General features: G+C 36.7%; 1 pseudogene; it reads left to right on the forward strand.

The window, feature by feature from the left end:
• The first annotated feature begins 2,404 nt into the window (after positions 1–2,404).
• Positions 2,405–2,752, forward strand: LOC115852548 (large ribosomal subunit protein eL30 pseudogene; annotated as a pseudogene).
• The last annotated feature ends 19,961 nt before the right edge of the window (positions 2,753–22,713 follow it).

A 22,713-nucleotide genomic window follows, 5' to 3' on the forward strand; every position in this document is an offset into this window, starting at 1 on the left:
AAAATAGATAGCTAGTGGGAAGCAGCCTCATAGCATAGGGAGATAGCTCGGTGCTTTGTGACCACTTAGAGGGGTGGGATAGCAACGGTGGGAGGGAGGGAGACACAAGAGGGAAGATATATGGGAACATAGGTATATGTATAACTGATTCACTTTGTTATAAAGCAGAAACTAACACACCATTGTAAAGCAATTATACTCCAATAAAGATGTAAAAAAAAAAAAAGATACTGCTGGAATTTTAAGAAATGAAAGCAGCCTGCTAATTCTTTCATTATTCTCTCTTTTCCTTTTAATTCAATGCTCATTCATTCAGCATTTATTAAAAACCTACTATGAATCAAACCCTTCATGGGGTGAAGCAATAGAGATGAAAGGTAATAAACATAGGTTCTCTATTAGAGGAGCTCACGTATTTATTGTTTTTGCTATACTCCTCCTTACTTTCATTTAATTTCATAATATAATATCTTCCCAAATATATAGCAAGTATTTCCCTGAATGAGTACAAATGAATAGCAGAGTCTAATAGAAGTCATTACCCCAAAACAGCAATGCTCCGCTGTTCATTCATAAGTTCAGTTGTTCATTCAAATTTTCATATGTTCATTTGTTCATTCATTCATTCAGAAAACGTTATTAAAGCAGTTACTGTGAGTTAACTGCTGTAGTTGGCCTCTGGGCATAAGCCATATATCTTGGCCTTCAAAGTGATGCCAGTCTACTGACTTAGTGTACATGATAGTGCCATAATAAAGGATTATGAATATGACACGGGGTGGGTGTTGGGGGTGAGATTGGAATCCTTCACAGAGGGATGGATAACGTGCATTGATGTTGAAGGAAGAGAAGGTCATAAAATATTTAAGTGAGGAAGGGCAGTCTTGTTCAAGTGAATTGTATACACAGAGGCATGGAGGCTGAGAAAACATCATTTTTTTAAGCTTGGAATGTTGAGTATGTCAAAGAGCCTACTGCAGTTTTGTTGGGCATAAAAATGTGCCCAGTGAAAACATGACATTCCCTAGCCTTCCTTGCAAATGAGGGTGAAGAACAGCAGTGCAGCCCAGGCCTGGTCAGTGAGTTAAAAGTGTTCCTTGTCAAACAAGGCTCCAGGCAAACTCCTTAAAAGCAGAGCAGGCTCAGCTGGGATGGGCCTTTTGCCCTTTTCCCTTCCTGTTCTCCCTGCCTGGAATGTAAACATGATGCCCAGAGGAAGGACAACGCCACATCACCACAAGGTAACAAGCAAGTGCTGAGGATGATTGAGCAGAAAGATGCAAGGAGCCTGCAGCCCCGAGATAGGAGAGAACAGCTCTGTGGACCCTACACAGTCTATCACAGACTTCTCTCCCACCATCAGAGGGGAAATGCCTTAAGTAGTTTTAGTTAAGCCATCGGTTTTCAGATTTGTGTTACTTGGGCAAACTGACGGTGTGAACCTGAGCAGACTAGACGAGGCCAACCATAAGAAGCCCTGCACAGTTATAGACTTTGAACTGTGTCTGGTAGAGGTTCTTTTTTTTTAATTTAAGAAAAGATCAGTTTATTAAAAGACCATAACGTCTTAAAATCACAAGTGTAAAACCATCAGGGACACAGGCGGCTCGTGGGGACCATGTGGAGATGCCAACACATAGTATTTTTTCCTCTTTCTGCTCCTGAATGTCAACCAATACGTTATTTACCTGAACTCTTTATGTTGTTTTTTTTGTAGAGGTTCTTAAACTCCAGTATGTTTGAGAACCACTGGAAGTGTCTGTTAAACTTTAGTTTCTGATGCTGGTCTTAAGACCACATTTAAACAAACAAACCAAACCCCACAAATGACAAAAAAATAAAAATTTTCTCAAATGTGTGGAAGTGGAGCAGTTGATGCATTTGATGCACTGGGTAGCCTTCCTGTTTCTCTTTCTCTTCCTTTCCATTTTCCTACCACTCATGGGGACACAAAACTGCTGCCCACAGTTTACAAATCCATATCTGTGACATCCATGTTCAGGCATAAGACTGATGAAGAAAGTATTTTATGTTTCATTTTGCAATCCTTAAATAGCACTTATCAAACTACTGTTCTAAGAACTTTAACAAGTACTAACTCATTTAATTTTTATAAAACTCTACATGGTAGGAACTACTATTACCCCAACTCATGGATGTGAAAACTTAGCGACAGAGATGGTAAACAGCTAGGTCACACAGCTATTGAGTGACTATGCTGCATCTCTAATCCTTGGCTATCATAGACTTATTATTTGCAGTTCCAACTACTTATCAGTGATCACAAAATTTCCATGATTTATTCAACTATAATGAGAATAAAGACATTACTACCCCTTTCTCACTCTCCGGCCATCTTGGTGGCTGCTCTTGGTTGGGGGCATCCCACAACTAAGGCAGGAAGATGGTGGCCACAAAGAAGATGGAGAAGTCACTGGAGTCGATCAACTCTGGGCTCTAACTGGTTACGAAAAGTAGAAAGTACGTGCTGGGGTACAAGCAGACTCTGAAAATGATCGGACACGGCAAAGCGAAACAGGTCATCCTTGCCAACAACTGGCCAGCCTTGAGGAAATCTGAAATAGAGTATTATGCCATGTTGGCCAAAACTGGTGTCCGTCACTACAGTGGCAATAATATTGAATTGGGCACAGTGTGTTGAAAATACTACAGAGTATGCACACTGGCTATCATCGATCCAGGTGATTCTGATATTATTAGAGGCATGCGAGAACAGACTGGTGAAAAGTAAATCGTGCACAATTTTTCTTTAATGAAATTGGCCAGAGCTTGTTTTAAAAATTAAAAAAAAAAGAGGCATTACTACCATATGGCTCTTCTGAGACATAAACATCTGGAGAAACAAAGATCTTGTAATGAAAGCATCTAGCATAAATTTATATCTCATGGGCTGTGATGTTGGTTTTGATAAGCAAGTTACCTTGCTAGCCTAGCTAATCCCCAAACATCTGTTTCTTAGTTTCTTAATTTCTGGGTTTTATGAATTTGATAATACTCAAAATTTACCTTGGAGCTGCAACCAAAGTAAATACTATGGATCTACAGTAGCATTTCCCCAAATATTTTTTCTCTTAAACATTTGTTCCACAAGATGCTAGATTTTAAACAGCCTTCCTGTTTAAATAAATTTGAAAAATATTAGGCTATACAAAGTCTTTACTACAGGATTTATCAGAACCTTAATATGAAAAAGTCCATTGTAAATCTGCAGAAGAGAAATATATATAGCATTCCCCAAACTTTGACCACAGAGGCCTTTTTCTCCTGGGTTTTTAGTGGTAGTGTTGTTCCACAGAACACAATTCTGGAAATGATTTCTTACTGTGCATTCAAATTTAAGATTTTTATTTTGTTCAACTTGAAGTAACCTATTTTGACAGAACTATTCATAAAAGATTTTTGCAAGCTGTGGGTATGTGTAGTCATGTAGATCACAGAGTAGAGGAAGAATAAAAAGAGAGAATGAAAACCTGTTAAATATAACTTTCCTTACCATCACAAGAAAAGTACTGTTTAATTTCTAAATATTCATATTAGTTTCTAAATTCCTTATAATCTGTTTTAGCATTTTGCTCTAAAATTTTCCTATTCCTGGCTTTGAAGTGTTCTGTTGTTTTCCCTTCGAGCTCTTCAAGATCTAGTGTTTTGTGTATTTCCCTACTTCTTTTTCTTTCTCTAATCATAAAGCTATAACTATAAAACATAAACGAGAGATTCATCACCTTCATCCAGCCAGGAGACATCTTTTTTCATCATCTGAAGTAAGTAGGAGAAGCAATCTTTATGTATGCAGGATAAAAATCAAACCATATTTTTCTTAATGAGCTAATAAATAAGGTGAGAAATGCTTCTTATTGAGAAACTGTATGGTAAATAGTAAATAAATACGGCTGAACTTCTATGCTAAGGAAAATGCTCTCATTAATGTTGGTGCTTTACCATTTCAGTTTTGTCAAACAGGAAACATGATTTTAATAATTTGATTCTGTAAACTCAAAACTCTGAAAGGATTGCTGGAGTTAAGAAGGGGTGCAATAAAGCATTCATTATGAATATTTTTCAATTAAATATTTCAGCTGTTTGAAAAAAGAACTTATCATTTACAGGTAGTAAAGGACTGATTAAGTCAACCAATTTAGTCTGGCTCATCTGTGGACTTACTATCAAATCATTTACTTTTCACACAGTCTGATTAAAAATAGTTCTCAACTGAATTCAGATTTTCTCTTCTCTTTGCGGAATATGTTTTTTAGGGAATGAATATTTTGGAGTATTATTCTCATGTTCCTTACTCTTCCCTGTGTATGAGTGTGTGTGAGTGTGTGTGTGTGTTTTCTTTCTTCTGTTTTTATTGTTAAAAGGTCACTTTTTTAATATGTGAGATTTGTGTTCATTATTTTATTTTTTAAGAAAGGAGATAGCTATATATTATTAACATTAATTACTACTGTTTTTCACTCATTTCCAAATATGTTATCTAAAGAGGATACAAAGATGAATTAAAAGCACTCCAATTTACCCAAAGAAATATTCTATCCTTTGTATAGATAAGCAGTAACAGAATTACAAATCCTATCCATTAAATTATAAGGTGTCCTCTAATAAAGCAGAGTGCTTACTTCTCCAATCTCCTTGAACAAAAATTCCCAATCCTCTGTTTACTGTAATGGAATACAGATTAAATGAAATCTGGATATTGGCATATTCTCCATGTCTTCTGTCCTAAGCCCCATATCTTTCTATAGATATCACCAAACTCTGGTTTCCTAACAAAAAATGGTCATCTCATACAAATAATTATCAATCTACCAAAGTTTTTCAGTGTCCTGTTGGAAATATATCCAAGACCAGCTGGGTGAGTCAGAGCATAATGCTAAAAGACCAACGTCTTATAATCCCAATCAATCACAGAACAACATATGAGATATATACTATGTACTTGTCATGACATAATCAGTAATTGGTGCTCCAGGCTAATTTTGCATTGAGATTAATTAGTTAACTTTTTGCTTGAACTTAGCTTGGATTTCTAACCAGAGCCAATTGCCTCATAAATGCATACCCAAGAAAAATACGTGGCAAATCACTGTTTTTATCTAGATTGTTTAAAGTTTGGATTCAGAATTTGTACTTTAGTCTTAAATCTATATAGCTAATTATTATTACATCAACAGTTGTTGATGTCTAGGGCTGTGCCTTTCAATATAATGGACACTAGCTATATGTAGCTATTGGGCACTCAAAATGTGTCTAAGTACAAAGTAAAATGTGCTGCAAATGCAAAATATATACTAGATTTAGAAGACAATACAAAAAAAGAATGTAAAACATCTTACAATCAAATAAAAGGATGTAAAACTTTTTATTTGACTAAGTATTGACATAATAATGTTTTGGATATATTGGGTCATATATAAAATATACTATTAAGATTAATGATTGTCATCTGGTTTTGGTTTTTTTGTTTGTTTGCTTTAACTGTTTCTACTGTTTTAAGTACTTATGTGGCTTGTATCGTGGCTCACATTATATTTCTCTAATACATTTAACTTCCAAATGTAGAGCTGTATATTTCACCAGCAGTGTTCTAGAGCAGTGCTTTGTTTATAAAATATTTGAAATAGTACTTTTAGTTAATATTTTTAAGAGGCTGAAAGTATTGTATGATGAGTAATTTTAAAGAGACAATAAAAACTGAGAATTTTAATTTACATTTGGTTAAAAGACTTTAATTTTTAATAAATTCACCAATTAACTTTGGATAAATGTACACTAAGAAAACATTATTTTTTTCAACCACAATCTCTATTTGTTTACAAAATAAATAAGAATTTTTCCCCTAATTAAAATATATAAGTACCAAGGCACACTTTTTCTATCCTTGTATACATACCCAAATCTCTCAGATTACTGGAGTATCTGTTGACATAAAGAAATCTTCAAAGAGAAACATCCACCAATATCAAAACTACTTTGAGGGACTTCCCTGGTGGTGCAGTGGTTAAGAATCCGCCTGCCAATGCAGGGGACATGGGTTCAAGCCCTGGTCCAGGAACATCCCACATGCCACAGAGCAACTAAGCCCATGAGCCACAACTACTGAGCCTGCACTATAGAGCCCGCAAGCCACAACTACTGAAGCCCACGCACCTAGAACCCGTGCTCTGCAGCAAGAGGAGCCACCACAATGCGAAGCCCGCGCACCACAACGGCAACTAGAGAAAGCCCGTGTGCAGCAACGAAGACACAACGTAGTAAAAAATAAATAAATTCATTTTTTTTAAAAAAACTACTTTGAAGGAAATCAAATAAAGAATTGTATGTACACTAACCAAACCACAAGGGAGGCTTTCAGTTGCTACATGATATAATTACTACAGTTTTTTTAATACTAAAAATATATTATACTCAGAAACAAATAATCTTTAAAAGTAGTGAACTGAGACACTTGATGCAAAGTTCAATTAATATAACAGTTTCAAAAACCCAGACACACATAGTGATGAACATGTCTACTTACAGAAATGGAAAAATGATAATAAAATGCAGGATATAGAGCAGTATTATAATATGATGCTATTTACGAATGTGTTCAGAAAAACAGAAGCAACCTAAAGTTGTATCAGTATAGCAATGGTTAACAATGGCTATCTCTGGGTAGTAGCACTACAGTTTAAGCAATTTTTGTTTTGTTTTGGGTATTCTTTTTTGTTGTTATTTATCTGTATTTTCAAGTTTTTCAGTAGTATATATATAATAAATGCGTGATTTTAAAAAAATAATATGAACTGTAATAAGCCTTATAAGAGGAAAAGAACTAAGAGATTGTGGGCGGAGCCATGCAGGTGGGCAATGAGAGGAGAGCCAGGCATTGGTGAAAGGAGACTAAGAGAATGTTGTCATGGCAGCTAGTGTCTCCCCTGACATTTGCAGCCGGGTAGCCCTGTGTTCAAATATAAACTCTAAACAATGATCACGGACAAGGTTCTTAATATCTCCATGGCTGGCTGCTAATAAAACTACCTTGAAGGCATGCTGTGAAAATTACATGACATGGTTATGAAAAACAAGTAGTATCATGCTCCTCATAGAGTTGATGGCAAACCAGTGATGAGTAGGCTAATATAACCTCTAGTGTGATGGGTACTTTACTCTTCTCAAGGCCAGTGCCTTCCTGCACTCAGTCTAAAGTTCCTGCCACCACTACATAGCCTGGGGAAAGGAGCAATGGGAAAATCAAGAGAATACACCCTTCTCCCCCAGAGGCCACCCAAATCCAAAACTCCAGCAGAGTGTCTGAAAATAATCCCTACTTTTAACTCTGTTTACATGAACCATTTCTGCCATTTATTTTAGGAAACAACTCATCTAACTAGTGAATAAATGTTGGTTTTATGTGTGCTACTTTTACGGTGGGTCAGAAATGAACTGACAGAATCGACAGGCACATTGACATCTTCAGTCCAAAGAGGAGAGGGCAGCTTGCTGGGCAGAGAACAAAAACTGAAGGTGTTCTTGGATGTTTCTGAAAGAGGATTATTGAGGAGAAGGTAGGCCATATGCCCCTTGAGTTCTTCTCAAATGTAAATATTTATGATTCTATGATTTTTACTTTGGTACATGATTAAAATTTTTAGACTTTATAAGCATAGTTTTTTTTATTCATTAATTATACATACACTTAAAATATTTTATTCATGTTACTGCTTTTTGGTGCTTTTCTCTTCCATGCTGTGGTGTGCCTTTGCAAGCTTCCTTTTATATGCTTTCACACCTGGTCAACTCCCATCTGACTTACAGTCTTTTCACTAGATTAATATCTTTAGTCTGATTATAGCCAAATTTTGCAAATCTAAAAGGCATTTTTCCTCTTTAAAATAACTTTTCATGTCCTCCTGAGGTGGACCTAAATTCTTGATTCTGAACAAGCAATCTCATTTCCCTTATTTCCAAGTGCTCAAGGGACTGAGCCAGTAATACTGAAAACTAATAAATTATTGATGAACAAATTATGGTCAGATGCTCACCTATGGTGTTGTTGACTTTTAAGTACAGATGCAAAGATGATTTATCTTTAATTTAAAAGGTTGTTCATATTTATAAACTAGGTTATGACATTTTCTTCCTTAGATGTGAATATGTAAGTAACAGAAATTAATGCAGTTACTTTGATACACTTGTTCACCTTTGACATTTGGAGCCTTAAACTTTATTTCTTAAGTGTAAAAGCTACCTCTTTAGAGCTAGGGAAGAAAGGAGAGTTTAATTGAATAGTCAAATGCCAAAACATTATGTAAAAATCAAATTAGAGATAGAAGGATTTCCTTGCCTTTCAACAGCTAATAGAGCCTCACCTTGAAGAAACCTTGGCAGATTTGCATGCCATGTCTACTATTAAGAAGTAAGAAATAACGTTCACAGAAAGACACACATGATGAAAAGGCAGGCGGCTATGTACCAGATGAAGGAACAAGATAAAACCACAGAAAAACAACTACATGAAGTGGAGATAGGCAACCTTACAGAAAAAGAATTCAGAAAAATGAGAGTGAAGATGATCCAGGACCTCGGAAAAAGAATGGAGGCAAAGATCGAGAAGATGCAAGAAATGTTTAACAAAGACCTAGAAGAATTAAAGAACAAACAAACAGAGATGAACAATACAATAACTGAAATGAAAACTACACCAGAAGGAATCAATAGCAGAATAACTGAGGCAGAAGAATGGATAAGTAACCTGGAAGACAGAATGGTGGGATTCACTGCTGTGGAACAGACTAAAGAAAAAAGAATGAAAAGAAATGAAGACAGCCTAAGAGACCACTGGAACAACATTAAATGCAGCAACATTTGCATTATAGGGACGCCAGAAGGAGAAGAGAGACAGAAAGGACCAGAGAAAATATTTGAAGAGATTATAGTCGAAAACTTCCCTAACATGGGAAAGGAAATAGCCACCCAACTCCAGGAAGCGCAGAGTCCCATACAGGATAAACCCAAGGAGAAACATGCCAAGACACATAGTAATCCAACTGGCAAAAATTAAAGACAAAGAAAAATTATTGAAAGCAGCAAGGGAAACATGACAAATACCATACAAGGGAACTCCCATAAGGTTAAAAGCTGATTTCTCAGCAGAAACTCTACAAGCCAGAAGGGAGTGGCACGATATACTTAAAGTGATGAAAGGGAAGAACCTACAACCAAGATTACTCTACCCGGCAAGGATCTCATTCAGATTTGAGGGAGAAATCAAAAGCTTTACAGACAAGCAAAAGCTAACAGAATTCAGCACCACCAAACCAGCTCTACAACAAATGCTAAAGGAACTTCTCTAAGTGGAAAGCACAAGAGAAGAAAAGGACCTACAAAAACAAACCCCAAACAATTAAGAAGATGGTCATAGGAACATACATACCGATAATTACCTTAAACGTGAATGGACTAAATGCTCCAACCAAAAGACACAGACTTGCTGAATGGATACAAAAACAAGACCCATCTATATGCTGTCTATCAGAGACCCACTGCAGACCTAGAGACACATACAGACTAAAAGTGAGGGGTTGGAAAAAGATATTCCATGCAAATGGAAATCAAAAGAAAGCTGGAGTAGCAATACTCATATAAGATAAAATAGACTTTAAAATAATGAATGTTACAAGAGACAAGGAAGGACACTACATAATGATCAAGGGATCAATCCAAGAAGAAGATATAGCAATTATAAATACATATGCACCCAACATAGGAACACCTCAATACATAACGCAACTGCTAACAGCTATACAAGAGGAAACTGACAATAACACAATAATAGTGAGGGACTTTAACACCTCACCTACACCAATGGACAGATCATCCAAAATGAAAATAAATAAGGAAACACAAGCTTTAAATGACACAATAGACCAGATAGATTTAATTGATATTTATAGGACATTCCATCCCAAAACAGCCGATTACACTTTCTTCTCCAGTGCACACGGAACATTCTCCAGGATAGATCACATCTTGGGTCACAAATCAAGCCTCAGTAAATTTAAGAAAATTGAAATCATATCAAGCATCTTTTCTGACCACAACGCTATGAGATTAGAAATCAATTAGAGGGAAAAAAACCGTAAAAAACACAAACACATGCAGGCTAAACAATATGTTACTAAATAACCAAGAGATCACTGAAGAAATCAAAGAGGAAATCAAAAAATACCTGGAGACAAATGACAATGAAAACACGATGATCCAAAACCTATGGGATGCAGCAAAAGCAGTTCTAAGAGGGAAGTTTATAGCTATACAAGCCTACCTCAAGGAACAAGAAAAATCTCAAATAAACAATCTAACCTTACACCTAAAGGAACTAGAGAAAGAAGAACAAACAAAACCCAAAGTTAGTAGAAGGAAAGAAATCATAAAGATCAGAGCAGAAATCAATGAAATAGACACAAAAAAAATAATAGCAAAGATGAATAAAACGAAAAGCTGGTTCTTTAAGAAGATAAAATTGATAAACCATTAGCCAGACTCATCAAGAAAAAGAGGGAGAGGACTCAAATCAATAAAATTAGAAATGAAAAAGGAGAAGTTACAACAGACACTGCAGAAATACAAAGCATCCTAAGAGACTACTACAAGCAACTCTATGCCCATAAAGTGGACAACCTGGAAGAAATGGACAAATTCTTAGAAAGGTATAACCTTCCAAGACAGAACCAGAAAGAAACAGAAGATATGAACAGAAAAATCACAAGTAATGAAATTGAAACTGTGATTAAAAATCTTCCAACAAACAAAAGCCCAGGAACAGATGGCTTCACAGGTGAATTCTATCAAACATTTAGAGAAGAGCTAACACCTATCCTTCTCAAACTCTTCCAACAAATTGCAGAGGAAGGAGCATTCCCTAATTCATTCTATGAGGCCACCATCACCCTGATACCAAAACCAGACAAAGATATTACAAAAAAAAGAAAATTACAGACCAATATCACTGATGAATATAGATGCAAAAATTCTCAACAAAATATTAGCAAGCAGAACCCAACAATGCATTAAAAGGATAATACACCATGATCAAGTGGGATTTATCCCAGGGATGCAAGGATTCGTCAATATACGCAAATCAATCAATGTGATACACCATGTCAACAAATTGAAGAATAAAAACCATATGATCATCTCAATAGATGCAGAAAAAGCTTTTGAAAAAATTCAACACCCATTTATGATAAAAACTCTCCAGAAAGTGGGCACAGAGGGAACCTACCTCAACATAATAAAGGCCACATACAACAAACCCACACCAAACATCATTCTCAATGGTGAAAAACTGAAAGCATTTCCTCTAAGATCAGGAACAAGACAAGGATGTCCACTCTCACCACTATTATTCAACATAGTTTTGGAAGTCCTAGCCACGGCAATCAGAGAAGAAAAAGAAATAAAAGGAATACAAATCGGAAAAAAAGAAGTAAAACTGTCACTGTTTGCAGATGACATGATACTATACAAAGAGAATCCTAAACATGCCACCAGAAAACTCCTAGAGCTAATCAGTGAATTTGGTAAAGTGGCAGGATACAAAATTAATGCACAGAAATCTCTTGCATTCCTATACACTACTGATGAAAAATCTGAAAGAGAAATTAAGGAAACACTCCCATTTACCACTGCAACAAAAAGAATAAAATACCTAGGAATAAACCTACCTAGGGAGACAAAAGACCTCTATGCAGAAAACTATAATACACTGATGTCAGAAATTAAAGATGATACCAACAGATGGAGAGATATACCATGTTCTTGGATTGGAAGAATCAATATTGTGAAAATGACTATACTACCCAAAGCAATCTACATATTCAATGCAATCCCTATCAAACTACCACTGGCATTTTTCACAGAACTAGAACAAATCATCGTAAAATTTGTATGGAGACAAAAAAGACCCTGAATAGCCAAAGCAGTATTGAGAGGAAAAAAACGGAGCTGGAGGAATCAGACTTCCTGACTTCAGACTATACTACACAGCTACAGTAATCAAGAAAATATGGTACTGGCACAAAAGCAGAAACATAGATCAATGGAACAAGATAGAAAGCCCAGAGATAAACCAACGCACCTATGGTCAACTAATCTATGACAAAGGAGGCAAGGATATACAATGGAGAAAAGACAGTCTCTTCAATAAGTGGTGCTGGGAAAACTGGACAGCTACATGTAAAAGAATGAAATTAGAACACTCCCTAACACCATACACAAAAATAAACTCAAAATGGATTCGAGACCTAAATGTAAGACCGGACACTATACAACTCTCAGAGTAAAACATAGGAAGAACACTCATTGACATAAATCACAGCAAGATCTTTTTTGATCCATCTCCTAGAGTAATGGAAATAAAAACAAAAATAAACAAATGGGACCTAACTTCACAGCTTTTGCACAACAAAGGAAACCATAAACAAGGCGAAAAGACAACCCTCAAAATGGGAGAAAATATTTGCAAAGGAATCAACGGACAAAGGATTAATCTCCAAAATATATAAACAGCTCATGCAGCTCAATATTAAAAAAGCAAACAACCCAATCAAAAAATGGGCAGAAGACCTAAATAGACATTTCTCCAAAGAATACATACAGATGGCCAAGAAGCACATGAAAAGCTGCTCAACATCACTAATTATTAGAGAAATGCAAATCAAAACTACAATGAGGTATCACCTCACACCAGTTAGAATGGGCATCATCAGAAAATCTATAAACAACAAATGCTGGAGAGGGTGTGGAGAAAAGGGAACCCTCTTGCACTGTTGGTGGGAATGTAAATTGATACAGACACTATGGAGAAGAGTATGGAGGTTCCTTAAAAAACTAAAAATAGAATTACCATATGATCCAACAATCCCACTACTGGGCATATACCCAGAGAAAACCATAATTCAAAAAGACACATGCATCCCAATGTTCATTGCAGCACTATTTCAATAGCCAGGTCATGGAAGCCACCTAAATGCCCATCGACAGATGAATGGATAAAGAAGATGTGGTTCATATATACAATGGAATATTACTCAGTCATACTCAGTGTCTTATACTTTTCTGGAAACTGGTGTTTTTTCTCCCTAGGTGGGTTTATTCCTAGGTATTTTATTCTTTTTGTTGCAATGGTAAATGGGAGTGTTTCCTTAATTTCTCTTTCAGATTTTTCATCAATAGTGTATAGGAATGCAAGAGATTTCTGTGCATTAATTTTGTATCCTGCAACTTTACCAAATCATTGATTAGCTCTAGGAGTTTTCTGGTGGCATTTTTAGGCTTCTCTATGTATAGTATCATATGATCTGCAAACAGTGACAGTTTTACTTCTTCTTTTCCAATTATATTCCTTTTATTTCTTTTTCTTCTCTGATTGCCGTGGCTAGGACTTCCAAAACTATGTTGTATAATAGTGGTGAGAGTGGGCATCCTTCTCTCATTCCTGATCTTAGAGGAAATGCTTTCAGTTTTTCACCATGGAGAATGATGTTTGCTGTGGGTTTGTCATAGCTATAAGCTTCCCTCTTAGAACTGCTTTTGCTGCATCCCATAGGTTTTGGATCATCGTGTTTTCATTGTCATTTGTCTCCAGGTATTTTTTGATTTCCTCTTTGATTTCTTCAGTGATCTCTTGGTTATTTAGTAACTTATTGTTTACCCTCCACGTATCTGTGTTTTTTACAGTTTTTTCCCCTGTAATTCATTTCTAATCTCATAGTGTTGTGGCCAGAAAAGATGCTTGATATGATTTCAATTTTCTTAAATTTACTGAGGCTTGATTTGTGACCCAAGATGTGATCTATCCTGGAGAATGTTCTCTGCGCACTGGAGAAGAAAGTGTAATCTGCTGTTTTTGGATGCAATGTCCTATAAATATCAATTAAATCTATCTGGTCTATTGTGTCATTTAAAGCTTGTGTTTCCTTACTTATTTTCATTTTGGATGATCTGTCCATTGGTGTAGGTGAGGTGTTAAAGTCCCTCACTATTATTGTGTTATTGTCAGTTTCCTCTTGTATAGCTGTTAGCAGTTGCGTTATGTATTGAGGTGTTCCTATGTTGGGTGCATATGTATTTATAATTGCTATATCTTCTTCTTGGATTGATCCCTTGATCATTATGTAGTGTCCTTCCTTGTCTCTTGTAACATTCATTATTTTAAAGTCTATTTTATCTTATATGAGTATTGCTACTCCAGCTTTCTTTTGATTTCCATTTGCATGGAATATCTTTTTCCAACCCCTCACTTTTAGTCTGTATGTGTCTCTAGGTCTGCAGTGGGTCTCTGATAGACAGCATATAGATGGGTCTTGTTTTTGTATCCATTCAGCAAGTCTGTGTCTTTTGGTTGGAGCATTTAGTCCATTCACGTTTAAGGTAATTATCGGTATGTATGTTCCTATGACCATCTTCTTAATTGTTTGGGGTTTGTTTTTGTAGGTCCTTTTCTTCTCTTGTGCTTTCCACTTAGAGAAGTTCCTTTAGCATTTGTTGTAGAGCTGGTTTGGTGGTGCTGAATTCTGTTAGCTTTTGCTTGTCTGTAAAGCTTTTGATTTCTCCCTCAAATCTGAATGAGATCCTTGCCGGGTAGAGTAATCTTGGTTGTAGGTTCTTCCCTTTCATCACTTTAAGTATATCGTGCCACTCCCTTCTGGCTTGTAGAGTTTCTGCTGAGAAATCAGCTTTTAACCTTATGGGAGTTCTCTTGTATGGTATTTGTCATTTTTCCCTTGCTGCTTTCAATAATTTTGCTTTGTCTTTAATTTTTGCCAGTTGGATTACTATGTGTCTTGGCATGTTTCTCCTTGGGTTTATCCTGTATGGGACTCTGCGCTTCCTGGAGTTGGGTGGCTATTTCCTTTCCCATGTTAGGGAAGTTTTCGACTATAATCTCTTCAAATATTTTCTCTGGTCCTTTCTGTCTCTCTTCTCCTTCTGGCGTCCCTATAATGCAAATGTTGCTGCATTTAATGTTGTTCCAGTGGTCTCTTAGGCTGTCTTCATTTCTTTTCATTCTTTTTTCTCTAGTCTGTTCCACAGCAGTGAATTCCACCATTCCGTCTTCCAGATCACTTATCTTTTCTTCCGCCTCAGTTATTCTGCTATTGATTCCTTCTTGTGTAGTTTTCATTCAGTTATTGTATTGTTCATCTCTGTTTGTTTGTTCTTTAATTCTTCTAGGTCTTTGTTAAACATTTCTTGCATCTTCTCGATCTTTGCCTCCATTCTTTTTCCGAGGTCCTGGATCATCTTCACTCTCATTTTTCTGAATTCTTTTTCTGTAAGGTTGCCTATCTCCACTTCATGTAGTTGTTTTTCTGTGGTTTTATCTTGTTCCTTCATCTGGTCCATAGCCCTCTGCCTTTTCGTCGTCTATCTTTCTGTGAATGTGGTTTTTGTTTCACAGGCTGCAGGATTGTAGTTCTTCTTGCTTCTGCTCTAATTACAGAGTTTTTAATTGTTTATAGACTCACTAGGAGAGTTGAAGATACACACAGTAATATTTAAGTTTTAGAAACACTTCAGGGAAATTCTCAGTCATTATTTTTTCAAATATTTATTCCCTTCTGTTTATACATTTTTCTTCATCTGTGATTCCTGCTATTCATGTATTGATTTATTTTCTCTCTTGAGTTTTCTATTTTCCATTTCAGTCATTTCTTAATGATAATTTCTTCCATTAGTTCTTGCACCTTGCATATACCTTCATTTTCAATTATATATTTTTGATATACATTCTACATATGGAATTCTTCTATCGTATTTTTCAAAACCATAATTTTCCCCAGTCCTTTTTTTTTTTTTTTTTGCAGTACGTGGGCCTCTCACTGTTGTGGCCTCTCCCACTGCGGAGCACAGGCTCCAGACACGCAGGCTCAGCGGCCATGGCTCATGGGCCCAGCTGCTCCGCGGTATGTGGGATCCTCCCAGACCGGGGCACGAACCCATGTCCCCTGCATCGGCAGGTGGACTCTCAACTACTGCGCCACCAGGGAAGCCCTTCCCCAGTCCTTTTAATCAATGTTTGTTTCCTACGTCATATTACCAATATCTGCCCATACTCCTTTGAGGATATTTAGCTTACTTTAAACCCTGTTCTCTCTGATATATTCATTGTTTTTCTTCTGGCATAAGCTCTTTAGTTTGCTGCTTTTGTTTTCTGTTGCATCCCTCAGATTCTCCTTATTCTTTCCTGTGTGCTTATATTTCACTAGGCATAGGAACTTAACAATAGCAAGCGCGGTATGTAGTCTATCAGATGTTTGCCAGTGTTTTTATACTTGTGTAATCTCCTCCTTTTGAGTGTGAGCTGGACCTAGCAATGCTAATCTAATGAGAATATGGCATGGGATGTCATTTTAAAGAACAGATTAGAAAAGACTCTGGGTTCTATCCTCTCCTGCTCCCTCACTTTCTTACTCTAATGAAAGTCATGTGTCCAGGGGTGAGCTGTCCTATGGAGAGGCCATATAGCAAGAAGTGAGGAAGGCCTCTGGTCACCAGTCCATTAGAAACTAAATTCTGCCAAGAAACACATAAGGAACTTAGTTGGGAAGCAGATATTTCCACAGCTGAGCCTTCAGATAAGACAACAGACTTTGCTGACAATTTGATTGCAGCCTCATGAGAAGACTTGAGGCAGAGGCACCCAGCTAAGCCATACTCAGATTGCTGACCCACAGAAACTTTGAGATGATGGAAGTTTATTGTTTTAAGCCACTAAGTGTTGGGATAATTTGTTATACAGCAATAAATAACTAATAGAGCAGGTAAAGAATATCTTATGAGAAGGTAAAAACCTAGACCCTACTTCCTATTTGCTTGAGGAGGCACATGCCTCAGGAGAGACAGCCTCTGGCGTTAAAATGTGGCCTCAACTTTCCACGTTGCCATCCTTCTACCAAATTGCCTATCTCTTTAGGGAGCCAGTCAGCATTCTGCCAGAATGCTTTTTTTCCCCACCCCTCTTCTTTAGATGCAGTCATCTAGCCCTTGGAGTATGGGAGGAAAAGGGAGGAGCAGGAAACACTCAAGCACTTGTTATTCATCTCTACCTCTGCCTCTTGTGCTTTCCCTACTCACATGGCAGTAGGGCAGGCACTGACCCACCCAAGGAAATGTGGGCAGAGACATTTAATTTTGTTCTTACATTGGAATGAATTTGGCCTGTATATAGCACCTAAGTAATTTTTCTTTAGTACCTCAGAGACATTGTTTGCTAGCAACCTACCTCACAGCCAAGAAGTCAGATATCGTTTTAGTTCTTCCTTCAGAATTATGAGGATATGTTTGTTACATTTTTTATTGTTTGTTTTCTTGTATCTTCTCTAATCTCTCCTTTAGAAATTCTAACAGGAGAGAAACTGGCTTTTCTAGATCTATTCTTCATGCCTCTTAAACCATATAGATGGTATTATGTCAGAATTGTTACTTATGTGAAAAGGTCATAAGGAATTGCTATAATCTGTAAAGAATACTTAGGCAGTAACTAATAAAATTTAAAATAAGTTTACAATTAGATCAAGAAATCACTTAAAAGAATTTCACCCAAAAGAATTAGTATATAAGAATATATGTACAGGGCTTCCCTGGTGGCGCAGTGGTTGAGAGTCCGCTTGCCGATGCAGGGGACACGGGTTCATGCCCCGGTCCGCGAAGATCACACATGCCGCGAAGTGGCTAGGCCCGTGAGCCATGGCCGCTGAGCCTGCGCGTCCGGAGCCTGTGCTCCGCAGCGGGAGAGGCCACAACAGTGAGAGGCCCACGTACCACAGAAAAAAATATATATATATATGTACAAATATTGAAGATTTTTTTGTAATAGCAAAACATATGTTTGCCAATACAAAATGGTTGAAAAATATTGTGGCATATATATTCTACAGAATAGTATGCAGCTATTTATAAAATTAATTAGATTTAAATATTAACTAAAATATTTTTCTTTAATACCTGTTAGTGTATTCAGTGGTAATGTTATTACTTTTAATTGTATTTAAGGGAAAACATTAAAAAAATGGAAAGAAGGAAGGCAAGACAAAAGGAAGCATGTGGAAATGAAAGATTAACTCACAAGTCATATCAGGCTTTGAATATCTGATGCTCTTGTATCTTGGAGGGGCTTAGCATTTGTAAACTTTCAGGCTGTTTTCATAGAACTACACAGCTGGGAAAAATAAACCCCTCTTAGATATTTATTAGCAATCCTATTTCTATAATCTCCCTCAACAAACCTATTCAGTAGTAGTAATTTCCCTAAACTAGCTACCCCTATTTTTCTAACAGCCAAGTCCAGGAATAAGTGCAAAAACTGTAATATTTAGGTTTTTGAGAAGTGATAAGTTTAAAATAATATTTAAATTTAATTACATTCCCAAGTAGCTTCTTTTCAGTGCCATTTTCTATGACAACTTGCTAAAATAGGATTATTATTTTTTAACATCCTGGTAATCCTTCAAATTAGGGCTTAAAATGAGTCTAACAAAGAACAAATAAGAGAACTTCAGAATGCCAATTTGCTGTTAGGAGCTAAGGAGGGAAGGTTCTTTTAAAAGGCATAAGAATGGAGTTTCAGGAACTCTTCAAACCATAAAAGCATATTTTTAAGTTTGTAGAACTTTTTGTAACAACTCAGACACAGTTAACATTCTAATTTCAGAAAATAGGACAAGGAAAAATAATCAAGTCCAGGACTGTACAAACATAGCTGGGACACTAAGTATTTGCAGGAGGGAGGGGGTCTTAAAATGGCAGTGTTAGTAAAGTTAAAGTCCAAAAATTAATTTGAACAGGAACATTCCACTTAAAAGAATGACCCATGGGGAAACAATCCTCCTACTTGAAAATGAGTCGACATAAGGCTCTGGAAACCCTACTCTCTACCCTGGCATTCAAGTCCATGGCAATATTTATTTCATCTGTCGGATACGTGGACTAAATGGAATTCACAAGATTGTTGAATTGTAGCCATATATCTAAACAAATAACTGGTACCTTGGCAGGAGGATATAAACATTAAAAAATTTTACATTCGTCTTATTTGGGAGTTCCATCAAGGCAAAAGAAGTTCCATTTACATAATACCAAAAGCTCAATAAGAATCCCTTGATAGTAACCAAGATTATAATAGCTGATACACCATTTTATCTACCTTTCTTGATTTTCAGCTGTGAGGGAAAAATCTAAAATTATTTTTCTAGAATCCATTTTTCCTCATGGCATAAATTGTTAAAACTCAGAAGAAAAAGACCCAGTAAAATTAAATTACTAAAATCAGGTCTCTATTCAGTCACATTGCAAAAAAAGAATCTTGGACATTGGAAGCACACCATTGGAAATCTAATGTGAGGAAACATGTCTCATGCAGCACAGAATTAACTGGGGCATAATTGTCAGTTGATTGACTGGTTTCAAAACTGGTTTTATCCTAGGTTGCTGAGACTGTAGTATAACTAATCATTGGGAAAAATCTGCAGATTGCTGGACTTCATTCTGAAAGGCAATGTTCCAGCTGTGAAATACATCATAAAAAATACCAGAAAAGACTGGTGCTAGATTTTGGAAAGGGACAATTAGGGATCTAAGTTGACTGTAGGATGAGGTTTTGAAGAAATAATTCTTCCCCAAGGGAAAACGTGGGGGAATATAGAGGTTAATTTTATAGGCCCCATCAAATGGAGTGGTGTCTTAATAAGGTTTTTGCCAGGGAGTGGAGAAAGCAACGTTAAGTTCTTTTTCTCACAGGGAGAAAAACAGAGTAATCCAGGAAGCCAGAGCATCCCTGGCCTAGAGTCAGAGGAGCAAGGGACTGATGGAAAAAAAGGAGACAGATGTCTGTTTCTAATGGAACCCTGGCATTTTCTGGAGACCTGATCTGTTTTGATCAATTTCCGCCTGAACCACGTAAGATAAGGAAAGTAAGGAATCCTTTTTACAAGAAGATGCTCCTATTATTTTGTCTGAAATGTAGGTGACTCCAATTAGCTATAATCACAAACCAACTCAGTTCTAATTAGCATTAGCATTTTCCCTTCAAAAACAAATATATCCATTGGCTGCCATAAGCAAAGCAAATTTTCGGACGGAACTTTTCTCTAAAATGATCAAACCATTCAATCATTTGTTAAACAAATATTTATTAAAAGCCTACCATGTGCCAGGCATTATGACTTCAGTAAAAACTGTCCTTAAGGATGCTGGGAATATTGTATGCAGGATAGATGAAAAGCTGGAACAGTTTTCATCTTTTGGGGAAATTACAGATTCCTCTGTGGTATGAGAAAATCTATTAGGCCACTTTTCAGAACAATGCATATATGCTTTTAGTGAATTGAACTGTGTTCCTCCAGAAGATACCCAGGTCCTAACCTCTAGTACCTGGGAATTTTGGAAATAGAGTCCTTGCAGATGTAATTAAGTAAAGAATATCAAGATAGGGTCATCCTGGAATTAGAGAACAGAAAAGGAGAAGACACAGAAACACTGAGAAGAATATCATGTGAAGACAGAGGTGGAGATTGGAAGTATGCTGCCACAAGCTAAGAAATGCCAGAGATTACTGGAAGCCACCACCAGCTAGGAGAGAGGTGTGGGATGGATTCTCCCTCAGAGCCCCCAGAAGGAACCAACCTTTCTGACACTTCGGTTTTAGACTTCTGGCCCCCCACACTGTAAGAGAAAAAATTTCTGTTGGTTTTACCTACCTAGTTTGTGCTAATTTGTTATAGCATCGCACAAAAACTAATATGATCCCCTTACATGCAATATTTCACATAGAGTATCAAACCCTATGCTTGGACTCCCCAAGGGTCCAAGAAGACTCAGTGAAGAACATATAAATTAGAAAATGTTCAGAGGACTGTGACTATGAGGGGTTTGAGGGAAACCTGCAACTGTATCATTTGTGGTAAAGATCAACCAGGAACATTTAGCCAGCAGAGGAGATGAGAGGCTTGATGACTCTCCTCAAATATTTGGAAAACTGTCGAATCTATGTGACCTCATAGATGGGTGGGCATATAATTTATCATCCAAAATGAGGCATTTCTGACAGTTAAAAGGAGAGATTATTACTAATTATGCTGGGCCAACAGATTCATATAAACCAAGACTGTCCTGAATCAAGTAGGACGTATGGTCTCCCCGCACACAGGATATAGCCAGGATCAAAGGATGCGATAGAGAAAGAAAGAGAAACACAATTTGGCTCAAAACAAGGATGAATTTCTCAAGAAAATAATCCAACCTCTTACTAGATTTGTCCTAGTAGAAACTAGGCAATCACTTGGCAAAGAAGTTTAAAGGAGCAGCATTTTGTTTCAAGGAGACCTCTGAAGTTACTTCCTAGTTTGAGGTTAAATGTTCTGTGATTCTAGTCCAGATTTGAATTATACCATTTTCAATACATCCTCCTGGAATGACAATGTATCAAGAACTGATTTTGAATTCTGCTTCTGTCATTTTTCAATTATAAGGTCTTAGCAAATACATTCAACTACTTTGAGCCACAGTAATATCTATTTCAAAGGATGGTTATGAGGTTTAAATGACAAAACACATGTAAAATTCAGCACAGTGTCTGACATATTATAGGGGATCAATAAATAAACGTTCCTTTCACCTTAGTAAATTGTAAATATAAAACTACATATATATTTTAACTATGTATGTATAACAAACATATTTGCTATTTAGTTAATTGAGTTAATGATAACCCTTGAGTTCTGGAGAAATCGTTATTGCTTAGTTTTTCTTTTAGAGCTTTGGAAGTAGAAAATGATGTTTTTCACATGTGCTTGAGGGGAGGGAGGGAGGGAGGGAGGAAGGGAGGGAAGGAATGCAGGAACAAATGAACAAATGCATGAACAAATGAATGAATGGGAGAAAAAAGGAAGAAAGAAGAGAGGGAAGGTGGGAAGGTGGGAGGAAGTGAGAAAAAGAAAGAAAAGAAACAAAGAAAAAAGTTCATAGTGATCCTTTTGTTACACTGAGAACAACTTCCCCATGAAGATTTTAACTGGCATCAAAGAGATATAATCTGATTCAGAGTGAAGTGTATAACTAATGTCCTTCAACCCCCCCATGACAATTCCTATAATGTTCTGAATAGATTTGTATGTGAATACCTTGGCTACCGTGCAGTGATTTGTCCTCAGCTGAAATAAGACATAAATGCCTTGGGAACAGTTCATTCTGGTTATCTGGAATATGTTTTTAGCAACTGAAATTTCTATCAGCCAGCCTTCAGTCAGTCTACCGCTTTTAAGGGCTCTAATCAAGACAATAGTTAGGAAGCATAGATGATACATTTGTCCTAGTTTTCAGGATCCTCACGAGGATCAAATGGGATAATGAGTGAAAAAGCTTTAAAACCTTAATTGCCATAGAGTGGAATATTCTATTAATAATAATGAGAGTCAATAATGACAACAATTCTGCTGGAAAAACTCAGGTCTCCTTGGCAGCAGGAACACAAGGTGTATACTTCTGACCCAGGGGCATAAGGAGAATCCAGCTCTGCCCTGAAAATGTAGGGCAGCTGAAGAACACATGGGATAACTTTGAAGATGACTCCAAAGCAGAAGACCAAAAGCTCTGTCGCTGACAATTTGAAAGAGACAAAGTTGTTGGGGATTTGAAGTGCATCAGATA

Source organism: Globicephala melas, chromosome 10 (genome assembly GCF_963455315.2).
Source record: "Globicephala melas chromosome 10, mGloMel1.2, whole genome shotgun sequence".
NCBI classification, from domain to species: domain Eukaryota; kingdom Metazoa; phylum Chordata; class Mammalia; order Artiodactyla; family Delphinidae; genus Globicephala; species Globicephala melas.